This window comes from Alnus glutinosa, chromosome 5 (assembly GCF_958979055.1).
Source record: "Alnus glutinosa chromosome 5, dhAlnGlut1.1, whole genome shotgun sequence".
Classification (NCBI taxonomy): Eukaryota; Viridiplantae; Streptophyta; class Magnoliopsida; order Fagales; family Betulaceae; genus Alnus; species Alnus glutinosa.
In genome coordinates, this window is record NC_084890.1 from 18,980,112 (window position 1) to 18,994,939 (window position 14,828).

The 14,828-nt window shown below is 35.8% G+C and overlaps 1 long non-coding RNA gene across 6 annotated transcripts; it reads right to left on the minus strand.

Moving 5' to 3' along the window:
* Positions 1-7,969: 7,969 nt before the first annotated feature.
* Positions 7,970-14,023, minus strand: LOC133867837 (uncharacterized). 6 transcript variants are annotated; one of them, XR_009900214.1, is made up of 5 exons: positions 13,878-14,023; positions 13,710-13,757; positions 12,711-12,746; positions 10,119-11,055; positions 7,970-9,179 (listed from the first exon to the last, which is right to left on the minus strand). It is a non-coding gene; the product is annotated as an uncharacterized LOC133867837 (long non-coding RNA). The 6 variants fall into 6 exon arrangements; XR_009900210.1 differs by having other exon boundaries at positions 10,119-12,224; XR_009900211.1 differs by having other exon boundaries at positions 12,053-12,746.
* Between the last annotated feature and the right edge of the window lie 805 nt (positions 14,024-14,828).

The following is a 14,828-nucleotide window of genomic DNA, read 5'->3' on the forward strand; positions in this document are numbered from 1 at the left end:
GCTGTTTTGATTTTGAATTGTTGTAATTATATTGTTTATATTTTATGGAAATATAAATTGTTGTAATTGTTGATGGATTAATTTTTGGGGTTTAGGTTTTAGGGTTTACGGTTTTAGGGTTTTGGGTTTTAGGGTTTACAGTTTACGGTTTAGGCTTTTAGGCTTTTAGGGTTTAGGGTTTTAGGGTTTAAGGTTTTACGGTTTACGGCTTAGGGTATAGGGTTTTAGGGTTTAGTGTTTTAGGGTTTAGGGATTTAGGGTTTTACGGTTTGGGGTTTAGGGTTTTACGGTTACGGTTTAGGGTTTAGGGCACGGTTTAGGGTTTAGGTTTTTTTTTTTTTTTTTTTTTTTTTTTTTTTTTTTTAAGTTTTAAAAAATTATGGCCATTTTCGCCACGTGGCAGAATTGCCACATCACCAGATGCATGTGGCAACGTGGCCTAAAACCACATCACCACATGTAACGTGGCCACATCGTTGACATTTGGACACGTGGCCATGCGGCGACATGTCTTTAGCGGCCACGTCGCCACATGCAGATCGTTGTAAGTGACACGTTTCGAAACGTTAGCAACGTGGCAGTAGTGCCCACGTGGCCCTACTGCCACTTCGCAGATGGTCGACTTCGCGACCACTTGATTCACGACGCGTGGTCCACGTCGCTAACGCCACGTCGGGAACCGTTAGCGATGTGGACTACCCTCCAACACGTGGTGAAGGGCAAATGGCTAATTGCCAGGTTTTTGTAGTGTCTTCTTGAATTTATCATTCCTTATTAATCTCCAGAAAATTTGGCCAACCTTGCCACAACATCTTCTTCATTATCAGAGTCTTCTTCAGATGAGACTCTAGCCTTTTTTTTGGATGCTTGGAGGGCAATAGTCTTTACCTTCTTGACTGGAGGCAGGGAAAGCTCATAAGTTTAAGGAGATCCCACCAACTCTTCAATCTTCATCTCTTCTAGATCCTTGCTTTCTTCAACAGTAGTCACCTTAATTATGAAACGCTTAGGCAAAGATCTTATAATTTTTCGGATGAGCTTTACATCCGAGACGGTCTTCCTGAGACTCACCATCGAGTTTCTCAGATCACTCATCTTAGTGTAAAACTCTCCGAATGTCTCATGTTCAAGTATCTTAATCTCTTCAAATCTAGAAATCAACATTTGGAGCTTCGCCGATTTAACAAGTTTTGTGCCCTCATATGTTGTTTCTAAGATTTGCCATGCTGCTTGAGTGGATTCACAGTTTGAAATTATTGTGAATTCAGACGGTATAAACGCTTGATATAGAGCATGGAGTCATTGGCAAGTCGTGTGTTTTTATGAGGAATTGACTCGACAGTTGTAGCCTTTAGCTTAGTCCAACCAGATTCTACAATCTGCCAAACATCATTGGATTTTAAAAAGAAACACATGCGAGATTTCCAGTAGCCATAATTCGAGCCATCAAAGGCAGGAACATAATTAAGAGTTTGAGACATATTAAAGAAGTCAAAAAGATCACACTAAAGAAATTAATCTAAATAGAGTGTATCAAGTCTGATACCAATTGAAAAATAGATGACTTCTAATTTAACCATGTATGTGTGCACAATGTGTAACAAAATATTGTAAATGCGGAATTTAAATAATACAAATATTTTATTAACGAAGTGGAAACTCAATTAAGAGAAAAACCACTCCTAGGCAGCCAAACCCAGGAAATCCACTATTAGAAGACAAAGTTAGTATATAGACAGTAACACTCACATACCCTATGCAGTGCTCGTATCTAGCACTCTGACATGTAACCCAACGTGAACGCCTCCCAACCAAGTCTCCTACTTGTAGGGGTCTTCTATGAATTCCTTTACCTTAGGGTTTCTCCCTAAGATAGACTTCAATAATGAGCTCAGCAATAGCACACAACGGAAACGGCTTGAGAGCTAGCGGATCTTCACAATTTCTCCCTAAAATATACTCTCTAAGCTATGAAAAATTAAATACCGAATTATGTAAATTGTACATGCCTAGAGGCTTGTATTTATAGGCTATAGAAGACTAGAATCGACACTGATTCGGTTTTCTCTAGGCGGTGTGCGGACGCAAGATGAGGCCCTCCAGACGAACAACTGTGGAATTGGCTTTCCATAATGCACTTCACGCAATACCATATCAAGGCCGCATCCGTACGGTGTTGCCCTAGCTTCAGGACGATTGCACTTCTGCTACACGTAAATACCATAATAAGGATCGCGTCTAGATGGTGTTGCCCTAACGACCAGACGGTTGCAATTCTTCTCCACATCTTGCCTTATCAAGGATAGCATTTGGACAGTGTTGCCTTGTCGTCTGGACGGATGCAACTGTCTTCCCATATTTGTGTTTGAGAAGGAAATTCGATTTCTGGTCGAACTTTGATGAGCATTCGGACGCGTTGCCTCAAAGTCCGGACTGATGCAACCTTGAACTGTTAGAATCTTCTGGACATTGATGGGCATCCGGAAGCATGACTGGGCCGTCCGGACGGAAGCTTGGGATCTGACTTCTCTGAGTTGGAATCTGCACAGAATCGTTTTTGAGCATCTTGGAACACTTTTCTAAAATAAAGACTCTGAAATAAACGGCATCCCCGATAAAATGGAAACATTACATAAACGTGATTTTGTCAAATAGAATGCAACCAATCACAAACTATCAAACTCCTCATTTGGCCATTCTGGGATTAAAATCTCTTGACTGGTTTAAAACTACATTCCCGGTCCAAAAACAATAATACTCCCCCTTTTTGTCTCAAAAGGACAAAGGGTAAAAAAGAGTATAGAAAAGCCTGCCAAAAAATTACTCTCCCTTAGTGCCCGTTTGGGGTTGCTTATTTGCCAAAATAATCTGAGATTTTAAAGGAAATCTCAAATCGTGGGGTGTTTGGAGATTGCGATTTAAAATCGCATTTTCTAAAATCACGGAAAAAACCACGATTTCTGGCAGCAGCTATGGAGGTGCTTAACTGAAAAAGTGCGAATTTAAACCAAAATTGCGATTTTGCATAGCAAATATTTGGCGGAAATCTTTGAGCGGGAAGAAAAAAATTCCAAAAATACCCACCTAAAATATGTTAAAACCCTTGTTTTTTCTTCTCTTTCTTGTTCTTCTCTAGCTCTCTTCTCTTTCTCACAGGCATTGGCCGGCTCGAGACTGCCTTTCTCCGCTGCATCTTGTCTCCAAACCTCAGGTAAGCATTTTACCTTATAATTGGTGATACTTTTTGCAAAGTTTTGTATAATCTTGCGTGTTTGTGTGGTTTTGTTTAAATAAATGAAAAGGCTTTGATAAACTTTGAGAGATTTCTGTTGAGAAAGAAGGGTAGATAGGTAGTTTGTGCTTTGATATGCCGCATCTGCAGATATGTTAAGAAGAAAGATGAAAGGGCTGAAAGATGAAAGGCCAGAATACATGTATGTTTTGTTAAATATGCTGGAAAAGTCTAGACTTGAAGATAGTGGTTTCCGAATGTTTGATTTTTTTTTTCTTTTTTTCTTTTGTTTAATCGAGCGCTGCAGAAACAGGTGTAATTGATTAAATTTGTTTGTTCAATAAATTACTGTTTAGTAAACAGTGATAGGTTACTGTTCTGGCACAGTTTTTTTTATTATGATTCCGATTAAATTTTTTATTAAATCACTTTTCAGTGAACAGTTTACACAGTTATTGTTCACTAAACAGTGATTGATACAGTACTTTTCCTGACTGATGGCTTCCTGTGCATAGTGAACAGTGATTTATCACTGTTCACTCTGCGCAGGACAGTGAATGGTCACTTTTTTTTTTTTTTTTTTTTTTATATATATATATATAAATATTCGAAAAATAAATTTTATAATAACATTTTTTAAAATATTGTTCAGTGAACAGTGATAGGTTACTGTTCACTGAACAGTAAGTGGCGCAGATTTTTTTATTATGATTCCGGTTAATTTGTTTATTAAATCATTGTTCAGTGAACAGTTCACACGGTCACTGTTCATTGGACAGTGATTGATACAGTACTTTTCCCGACTAATGGCTTCCTGCGCAAAGTGAACACTGTTCACTCTGCGTAGGACAGTGAATGATCACTTTTTTTTTTAATATATATATATATATTCGAAATATAAATTTTATAATAACATATTTTTAACAATTCATTGTGATTACTGTACAGGTTTTAATTTTTTTAATAAATCACTGTTCACTAAACAATAATAGGCACTTTTTTTTTTTTTTTTTTTTGTTATTGATGGTTTTCTGCGCATATCACAAATCACTGTTCACTCTGCGCAGCGTTCAACATGCCAATTACGTTTATATTTTTTATTATTTAATATCAGTTTGTTTTTTTTGAACAGTGATTAATCACTTGTTTAATTTTTTTTAATGGATTACTGATTGTTGTTTTATAGATAGAATACTATTCAATGTTGATTTTGATTGCGTGAACTGTTTAGTGAACATGAATTGTTGTTGATTAAATTGTCCTATGTTGACAGATTACAGTGATTAGTCAATGTTGATTTTTTAATGGTTACTTGTTGATTTTATTAAGATAGAATACTGTTCGGTGAACACAGTTTAATTTTTGATTTAATCCATCATGTATTAATTTTTTTCTAAACAATGAACACGGATTAAATTTTGTTTTCATCGATCAAGATTATTATTTTTTAGAAGATTAGTGTTCTGATCTGACATTAAAATTATAATTTTGTAGATGGATAATAAAAATATGAACTCCAATTCCAACTCTGAATCAAAACAAAGTAATTTAGATGCTTGAGCTCTTTGGACAGTCCAATTTACTACAATCTTTTGTGAAGTCTCTGTGGATGGGGTGTTTAAGGGTAATGGACCAAATACCCACTTTACAAAAATAGGATGGAAGAACATTGAAGCGGCATTTAAAAATAAGACCGGTAAGTCATGGGAATATCGTAAGTTCAAGAATAAGTGGGATACATTGAAGAAAGATTGGATTCTTTGGAATAAATTGAATGGAAGTGAAACTGGATTGGAATGGGACACAGCCAAAGGAACAATAGTTACAACAAATGAGTGGTGGGATAGGAAGTTAAAGGTGTGTTTTTCATAACCAATTTATATTTTTTTTAAAGGGAATATAACATATTTTTAGCTATTAATATAGCCATTTTAATTATGTAGGAGGTTCCCGATGCTTCAAAATTTTGGGAAAAAGGTTTAAAGAATCTTCATTTATTAGACATTATGTTCAAAGATACTGCGGCTACTGGAGAAAATTCATGGACCCCTTCTTCGGGTGTTTTTCCTCCTAATTTTGAGACTCTCGTGGATGTGTCATGTTACTCATCTGGTGAGCTGAATCCTCAAAATGATCATGATGATATTGAGATACTTAGTCCTACACAACCACCTAATTCTACACAGCTGCCTAATCCTACACAGCCACACCAAGAAAAGAGAAAGAAGTGAGTAGCTACCTTCATGTAAAGTAAAGGGAAGAAAGTAGGAACAGTGTCAAAGCTAATACACGAGCTCAGTCGTATCAGTGATGCTGTAGAGCTAAGGAGGCAACCTAGTTCGGGGAATTTAGGTAGCAGTATTCATGATGTCAGGGAGCGTGTGTGCACCTTGGAAGGTGTTGAGGAGGGTTCAGATCTCTATCGTATTGCAGCTCGTATTTTCCAGAATAGAGAGAAGAGAGATATGTTTGTTGTGATGGAAAAACCACATTTGCAGCTTATGTTTCTAAAAGATGAAGCAGAATTGTTGGGGGGACGCCACTTCTCTATTTGATTAGCAAGTGGGATAAACTATGTGCTTTTTTATGCTTAAAAAAAAATTGGACTATGTGATTTTATTTTCTCCACTTGCTGCAGCTTATGATATTTTATATTTGAACAATGTGATTTTCTAGGTTGTGATTGTTGAACAATTTCACCAAAACATTTAGTTTGTAATGTTCTATCTTATTAATTGTTATTGTTTTTTAGGTTTCATATACATGGACTGTGATGACTATATGGATTATGGTAATGATGATCATTGCCATGATAATGATGAGAATGCTGATGGTCATGATGATGAATTTTATCATCTTATTTCTGCTGGATGTAGTGCAGTAGTGACGTATGCCATTAAACACTTTGCTAAACAACCTTGTAAAGACTCTAAAGAAACTGGGTATAAGTGGTTAATATATACATTAACTGGTAACGAGACAAAATGTCATGATATGTTTAGAATGAAATCACGTGTTTTCTTTCAATTATGTAATGTTATACAACATACATATGGACTTCAGCACACGAGGCAAATTAGACTAGAAGAGTCAGTAGGTATATGTTTGATGACACTTGCACAAGGATTGTGTAATAGATTGGTTCAAGAAAGATTTCAACATTCTGGTGAGACTATACACAGACATTTGCATAAAGTTATAAAAGCACTTAACCTAATGGCAATGGATCTCATCAAACCTTTTGACCCTACATTCAGTGAAGTTCCAAAAAAAATACGGCATCCTCAATTGTATTGGCCACATTTTAAGGTACTTATTTTATTTGTTCATTAGTATTACTCAATTTATGCTTACCCTTTATTAAAGTAATTTAGTAAGTACATCAATTTAACGAAATTTGTATTTTAGGATTGCATTGGTGCCATTGATGGAACACTTGTCCCAGCTGTTGTCAGAGAGGATAAGAAAATTCCATACATTGGAAGAAAGGGAACAGTAACTCAAAATGTTATGGCGGCATGCGATTTTGATTTACTTTTCACATTTATTATGGCAGGATGGGAAGGTGCAGCACATGATACACGTATTTTTTTAGATGCTATTCGTGGTCCATCTGCCAACTTTCCGAAACCACCACCAGGTATATTATTTTTCTTTTCTTATTTATTATGAATGCATATCTTATAGATGATTATTATTATTATCATGTGTAGGAAAATATTATTTGGTTGATGCTGGATACCCCTTAATGAAAGGATACTTGACACCTTACAAGGGAGAGAAATATCACCTTCCGGATTTTCGACGAGCTGGACGAGGAAATGGGATAGAAGAGAGGTTTAACTATGTTCACTCATCACTTAGAAGTGCGATCAAGCGAACTTTTGGTGTATGGAAGAATAGGTGGGGAATTTTAAGGCAAATGCCATCTTATGATATTAAAGACCAAATGCTCATTGTAGTTGCCTCCGCAGTACTTCATAATTTTATTAGAACACATGATAGGAAGGATAAGGGATTTAAGTGGGATAAAAGTATCTCCAATGACCTAGAGAGCAATGATGATGAAACAGGGAGTACCAGTCAGGAAAACATTGGGAATATACATGATGAGGAGATGAAAGTGGTTCGTGACAACATAGCTTGGTCTATTTGTGGGCTGTAAACAATACTTTATTATTTATGTTTTAGGTTAATTTTTAATGTACTTTAAGTTTTTCTTGTTCTTATCAACTACTAGTTTAAATTATTGGTGAATTATGTAAAAGTTAATTTTGTTAGACATTATTTGTTTAATTTGATGGTTCGTTATTCTATTTTCTATTTTATGTATATTTGGAATCTTTATGTCAAGAAAATATATATATATATATATATATTCATTTTTCGTTTAGATTGGTGAAAGGATCTCCTGAATATATTTTGCAACATATTTCTATGCATTTTCTTGTTATATATATTGTAAAATGATATTTTGTGATAGTTTGTATAATTAATAAATTATACTTTGGTTTGCAAGATGCTTTGAAATGGAGGCTTAAACAATGTTAGTTATTTTACTGTTATAAATAAATTTCCTTATTGGTAATTTGCTTATGAAATCGCATTTTTATATTAATGTTAACCAAACACTCAAATGACAAAAAAAAAAAAACACTTTTTAATCAATATTACCAAACGCTAAGTGCAATTTTAAAAATTGCTTTTTTTATAAACTTCATTTTGAAATCGCAATTTTTTAAAATCACACTAATTGAAATCGTAATCCCAAATGAACCCTTAATGTCTCAGTAGGACAAGGGTAAACAGAGTAAATAAAACCCAAAGTTATAAAGTTATACAAATATGTAAAATAGGAATAACAAAAAAAATTGTCTCAAAATAAATAAAACACAAAAAAAAAAATCAATCCTCATCATAAGGATGATGGTGCTGGAGACACTCTTGGATGTCAAGCTGGCACTGCTCAACTCTAGTACTGATAGAGCAGACCTCCCGTTGAATAGAGCTGACATCCCCCTGAATAAAGCTCAATGTAGCCATAATTTGAGCAAATCCTGCATCTTGAAGTGGAAGCGGAGGAACAATCTCAGAAGAGGAAGCTGTTGTATGCTGATCATCCTGAGCTGGAGGATGTTGATGAGCTTCGCCTTGACCTTCGAACCGCAACTGAGCATTAGACTTCATGAGAGTCTGACTACCGAGAGGATCCTACACTCTTATCAAGGGCTCTGCAGAGCTATCTATCTGAGATTGAACAATGAGATTCGTGATCAAGCACGTAAAAGGAAGCCCTGTCATCTCTCATCTCTAGCATAAGGTTGAGAATGTGCTTACATAAGCAAAAAGGTATCCTCATACATAGAGCATACAAAAACTGAGCCCTTTTCAACACAAGCTCACTTCTACGAGTTGTGGGCCAGAGATTATGTAAAACAATTTTTGCAAGTAGCCGGTGTGGGGGAGAGAAAGCACCTATCTTAATAAGAGCATAAGCTCGATCATGGCCCATTGGATGAGCATGAAAGAAATTCCTCAGCTGATCCAATGGAAGAGGCTCTACTAACTCGTTGAAGGGACTGGCAAAAATAGGTAGAACTGGACATCAATGATGGCACTGATGACATGAGGATCAATCTGAATGACGTGCCCCTGAATTGAAGTCTGAAGTATGATCCCATGGTCCTCATCCTGAATCACCTCCAGGTACCCATAAAACTCTCACACCAACCTGGAATATACTGTACATGCACAGTTGTAAAGATATCCCCAATGATTGTCTCAGATGATCTCAGCAATGTAATCTAGGGAAGCTACCATAACATCTGCTCTAAGTACATTCCTCTCTGGCATAGCCTGTCTGTTCTCCATTTTAACTAAGGAGGTAGCTCGAGTTTCTTCTGTCCTCTGTCGGACCCTATGCTGAGAATTGCCTGCAGACATGGTTCTGCAAAACAAATATCCACAGAGATGAAGAAAACAATAATACCAATGAACTTTCATTAGTCCCACAGAAAATTTCGGCATTATGACGGCAATAAAATGGACTTACCAAGATCACATGAAAAGCAATTAATATCTCAAAAAAGTACAGAATATAGAGTCGAATCTCAGCAACAGACAACAATCATCCTCATGCAATTTCTATCATAACAACATCCCAAAATATATTTTAAAAATATTACAGTTAAAAGAGCTAAAAAGACAATAAAGGGCATAGCAAAATATCTAGAATGGAGATAATATGCAAAAAAGGACAAAAGAGGATGAAAACTCGTGAGAAGACACAAGAAAAACACACTAAACTGCAAAAAATCAAAAGAGAAAAAGAGAGAATAAAGGTTGTGCGGCGGCTAAAGAGAAAGAGATGCGGTTTTAAAACCTGTAGGTTACCCGTCCAGACACGCAACTTATTCGTCAGGACGGCTACAGCCAGATCAGCACTCGGCAGAATCGCGTGCGTCCGGACGAGTCACTTAACTATTCGGATGACTAAGCCGCACACCTCCGAACCCAAGAGGAGGACCGTCCAGACACTTCACACAGAAAATCTAAAATTGGCGTAAAATTTGTAGAAAAATATATTTCACAAAAATAGCTTTAGAAAACGCATGTCTCATTAACCGATAACGCAGTCAAATAGCATTTCAAAAATATGCAAAGATAAAATTGAGAGTGAAAAATTAAAATGACTTCTAATATAAAGCAAGTGTATGTGTGCACAAAGTGTTAACAAAATAATATCAATGCGGAATTTAAAAGACACAAGGATTTTGTTAACGAAGTGAAAAACTCAATATGAGAAAAACCACTCCCGGGCAGCCAAACCCAGGATATCCACTATTCAGAAGGCAAGACTAGTTACAAAGTAGTAGCACTCACATACCCCTGATGCAGTGGTCGTACCTTGCACTCTAACGTATAACCTAACACGAACGCCTCCCAACCAGGTCTCCTACCTGAAGGGGTCTTCAATGGAATCCTTTACCTTAGGGCCAACCCCTAAGATAGACTTCAGATCAGATCAGCGCAGCAATAGCACACACAGTAATGGCTTTAGAGAGACTTACTCAGCACAATAACCTTATAATATAACTCTCTAAGCACTAAGGAATTCAATACCGAATTCTTGCAGTTCTCAAGTCTAGGGACCTCTATTTATAGGCTGTAGGTTCAATTGAGCGTCTGGCTTGATAAAACCTAGGCGTCGTTCGGACGGTAGAGAAAGGGTGTCCAGATGGACATTTGTGCAATCGGCTTTCCAAAATTTCGCTAAAATTCTTTCCTGATTTGAGCCGCGTCCGGACGGTGTTGCCCTGTTGTCCGGACGGTCGCACTTCAGCTGCATGCAATTTCCATATTAAGGCTTCGCGCATCTGGACCAAGGGAATGGTCGTCTGGACGGTTGATTTGATGCACACAATTTCCATATAAATAGCCTACCCGTCTGGACCATGAAGACTGGCGTCCGAACGTCCGGATTTTGAATGTGATACTTGCCTTATGGATGAGTGCGTCCGGATGGTTGCAGCGATCTTCCCATATATGTGTTTTTGGAAAGAAATCTCATAGCTTGTCGAACACTGAGTGTCGTTCGGACGTGCTGCTAAAACATCCGGACAGATGCAAGCTGGAGCAGTTCGAAGATTCTCGACACTGAGGAAGGTCCAGATGAAAAGTTCTCGTCGTCCAGATGGATGATGCTTTGGACAGTTGGGCGTCCGTACGGTATATCACGTTGTCCAGACGGCTGCAAGGGATCCGATTTTTCTTACTTGTAGACTATGCAGAATCTTCTCGATGTACTCTGAATAGCGGAATCCCTGTTTAAAAGCATCATTACAAAGAAGTGATTTTGTCCAACAGAATGAAGCCAATTACAAACTAACAGAGAGTTAAGCACAAAGTTCCTTGCAGATAGAAATTTTAGATAAATTACTCAACTCATGCAATGCGTGTGTGTGAAAGCTTTTTGAATAAGGTATGAAGTTCACTGATATGACTTAAAGCAACTGAATTTTCTAAACAAGAGAGAAAATCAATGATAGATTAGTCAAAAGTCAAACCTTATTTTACTAAGGCCTAGCCACCCTCATTTGATACACTCTTTCTAAGCTGCAGCACTTTTCTTTTACTTAGTCCTTTAATGATCGTCTCTTTCCGCAATGATTTGGTCATTGACTGTTTCTTTAGGGACAAGTTTAATAACAGATTTATAGCACAATAAGCAGTGGATCTTTTTATTTATCCATATTTATTGATTTTTGAATGCTTTTTATCACTTGGTGCTGCAACCTATAAAGAATGCCAGAATTTATAGGTTCTAGGTTCAACTAGTGAGTTGGTTAATTTAATCATCTTATCAAAAAAATAAAAATATATATCTCTCATAAGAATCTTCAAAAGCATAAAGTTAGAGAGAAAAAAAAAATGTACCTTAGGGGAGCTTTGGATAGTGCACAAAAATCATCGCATGAGAAAGGTAACTATCTAGCATTAAGATGCACAGGAAAACTTAACAGATATCAGACATAAACTCTGAATCATATATAAGCATAGGCAATCAATGCACAATGAACTGAGATATCAGGAAAAAACACAGGAAAATGGGTGAAGTCAACAACTCATTAAGGAAATTACAACACCAGGGAAATAAAACAAGCTATAATGTAATTAACAATTAAAACAGAAATTAAAAATAAATGAACAAGGAACATGAATAATAGCATAAGAAATTTATAAATGATCAAGTAAATTCTTTTCATTTATTTTCTCTTAAAACTGTAGTTTTCCCCTTTATAGACTCCACACCGCTATTACCCGTGAGCAGAGCAAGTTGGCTTTTGTCGCAAGAACCTATAGACTCAGCCTGCTATCACAGGGGAGAGTCGCCGGGTTGGGGAACTTCCCTAGGTGAAGGCCAACCCCGGCCGGTAGCACACATCGTCTTTTGGTATGCTTGCCATGCTGCCCTATATGGTACCGATCATAACTGTAATAATGCCTCAGGGTTAAACAATTACTACACATAAACGTTTTCTGTATTTCTGTAAGCTCTGCTATAACTATACACTTTACTTTAAAATTGTAAGAGCCATTTTCATAACTATAGTCATGTGCAGATTTTAAACCTTAGATCATCTTTTCATTCAAAACTGTATTCATGTATAAATCATAAGCTATAGAATGCTTTATTCATAATCATAACTTTAAAAATGCTCTTAATCATAACTATAATAACTTTGAAATGCTCTTATTTACAACTGTAATTATGCATAAACCAATACTTTAAAATGCTCTTAATCATAACTATAGTTTATCCACAAAATTCTTGAATAATAACACATAAGTAATAAAAGCTTGGCATTGAAATAATTAAAAATCACGTACGTGAATGCTTTGTAAAATTCTCCAACACTTTTTCAAAAAGATTTGTAGTAAAATTTTGTTGGGGTTTTTTGGTGTTGTATCCCCTTACCTGGACTTGTCATTAGCTTCAGGGTTGACCTTCTACCTAAATAAATTGTTAGAAGAAGTTTAGAGAAGTATTCTGAGATTTGAAGCCTAAAACTTAAACTAAGGTATCCTATAACATGTAACCATAGATCTCCATATTATAATACCTATCAACATTACTACTTAGTAGACTAAATCGTCAACATTCTAGGAATTTCAATAAGTACTCATTCGGCCTAAACCACATAAAATCCCCCCCCCTCCCCCCCAAAAAAAAAAAAACAGTAACTCCCTTGAATCACCTAATCATTAATCCAACACTCCATACCCCAAACAAATCAATTTTAGTTAAAATGACATTATAAAAGCTTTAACATTAAAATATATATATATATATATATATATATATATATATATATATATATATTTATTTTTAGATCATATAAACATAATAGCTTACCAAATATAAATAATGAGCTTTATGTTTCAAAAATAAGTTAATAGAAGAATAACCTTATTTTATTCTTATAAAATCTGGGACAGAATAACGGAATTAGTATTAATAATGCCTAAAAATACTTTAAAATATTTGAGCAGCGTAACGACGCTTTATAAAATATTTACTTTTTACTCGGGTGCCACAACAGCGTAATTTATTATCTAAATACGCCATTTGAAATACCCTGTTAAAACATAACTTAAAACGTTAGATAACTTTAATCTAATAATTTTAAAAACATCAAGGCTCTATAAATTACATAAAATAATAAATCAAAGCTTTAATTGATTGAAAACATTTTGAGATATTTAAAATATTAAAAGATTTATTTTCTTTTATTTATTACTCTTGTCCTTCTTTTTTTACCTTTTGTTCCTTTTCTTTCTATCACCTTTTTTTTTTCCACTAGCTGAACGTACACCACACAAACTGGTTCTTTTAGTCTTTTCCTTTTGATGATTTTGAAGAGCATAAAAGACAAAAAGAGGGTTCAATTTGATATCTAAGGGAGAGATCTCATACCTTCCAGAGAGTTCCTCCTTGTCCTTATCTTTTCCTCTTTTATTTTGTCTTTGCTCATACATAACAGAGACGAGAGAGAGTTAGAAAGTTATTTATGTAAGATGAAGAGTTTCTCCTTCTTTTACAGGGGACCGAAAGATTCAGAGAGTTGAGAGGGATATGGCTTACCAAAAAGGATTTTGGTTTCCTTCTAGCATCAACCGGCCGAGTGATTCAAAGAGGGAGCAAGGAATATTTATGGTTTTCTTATCTTCTTTTTCTGTTTGCTGCTGGACCAAACTGGGAGAGGGAGAGAAGTTGCAGAGAGTGGGAGAGAAAGCGAAGAGTTTGTGCGCTTGAACATGAGGGGGTGGGTCTTCTTTATACTGAATTGGACGGCCAAGATTTATTTGAGTTAGAATTGATCAAGGGCTGGGACAGGATCAGCGTGGGCAGCAAGTTTTGATCCATGGCCGAGAATCCTATACGTGTATGGTGAGTGGAGCGTTAATTCTTTAGGAGGGGTTCTCAAGAAATATCTCTTATCTCCAAGGAACAATATCGTTGGGTTCTTAACTTTGTTTTCTAACTAAATGAACTAAGTTTGTTTTTTTTTTTCAAAAAAAAAAATATGGGCAGGGCTACATGTGAGAGCTTCAGGTGGTCTGGATTTGGTTCATGGGCTGATTTCATGTAGGAAGAAAATGGGCCCACAAATTTTCGTTCTATTTAAGGACAGTATATTTCACTGGTATTTTCGAATCTTAATAAAGTCCAAAAATTATAAAATTCGGAGTGTAGTTAAAGGACTTTGAGACAAGTGTTCTGGCTTTTGAATTGACAAAAACGGAGTTCGTTTGACCGTATTTTCGTTATTCCAAATTTTAAGGTCCGTATGAACTTTTATTAAACTAAAACTATAAATGCTTCTTAATAAATATGAATATTTATTTTCATAAATATTCATATTTATTCTTTTGCCTTATTATTAAGTTTTAAATCATATTTCAAGATATTTTATTTAATATCTTAAAATACAAGGTGTTACACTAAACCTAGCATGTGTGGCAAGATCAAACCTGTCCTTAAGGTGAGAGGTTCAGAATTTCCGACGTGCTTTTCCTGTCATCCCCAAATAGT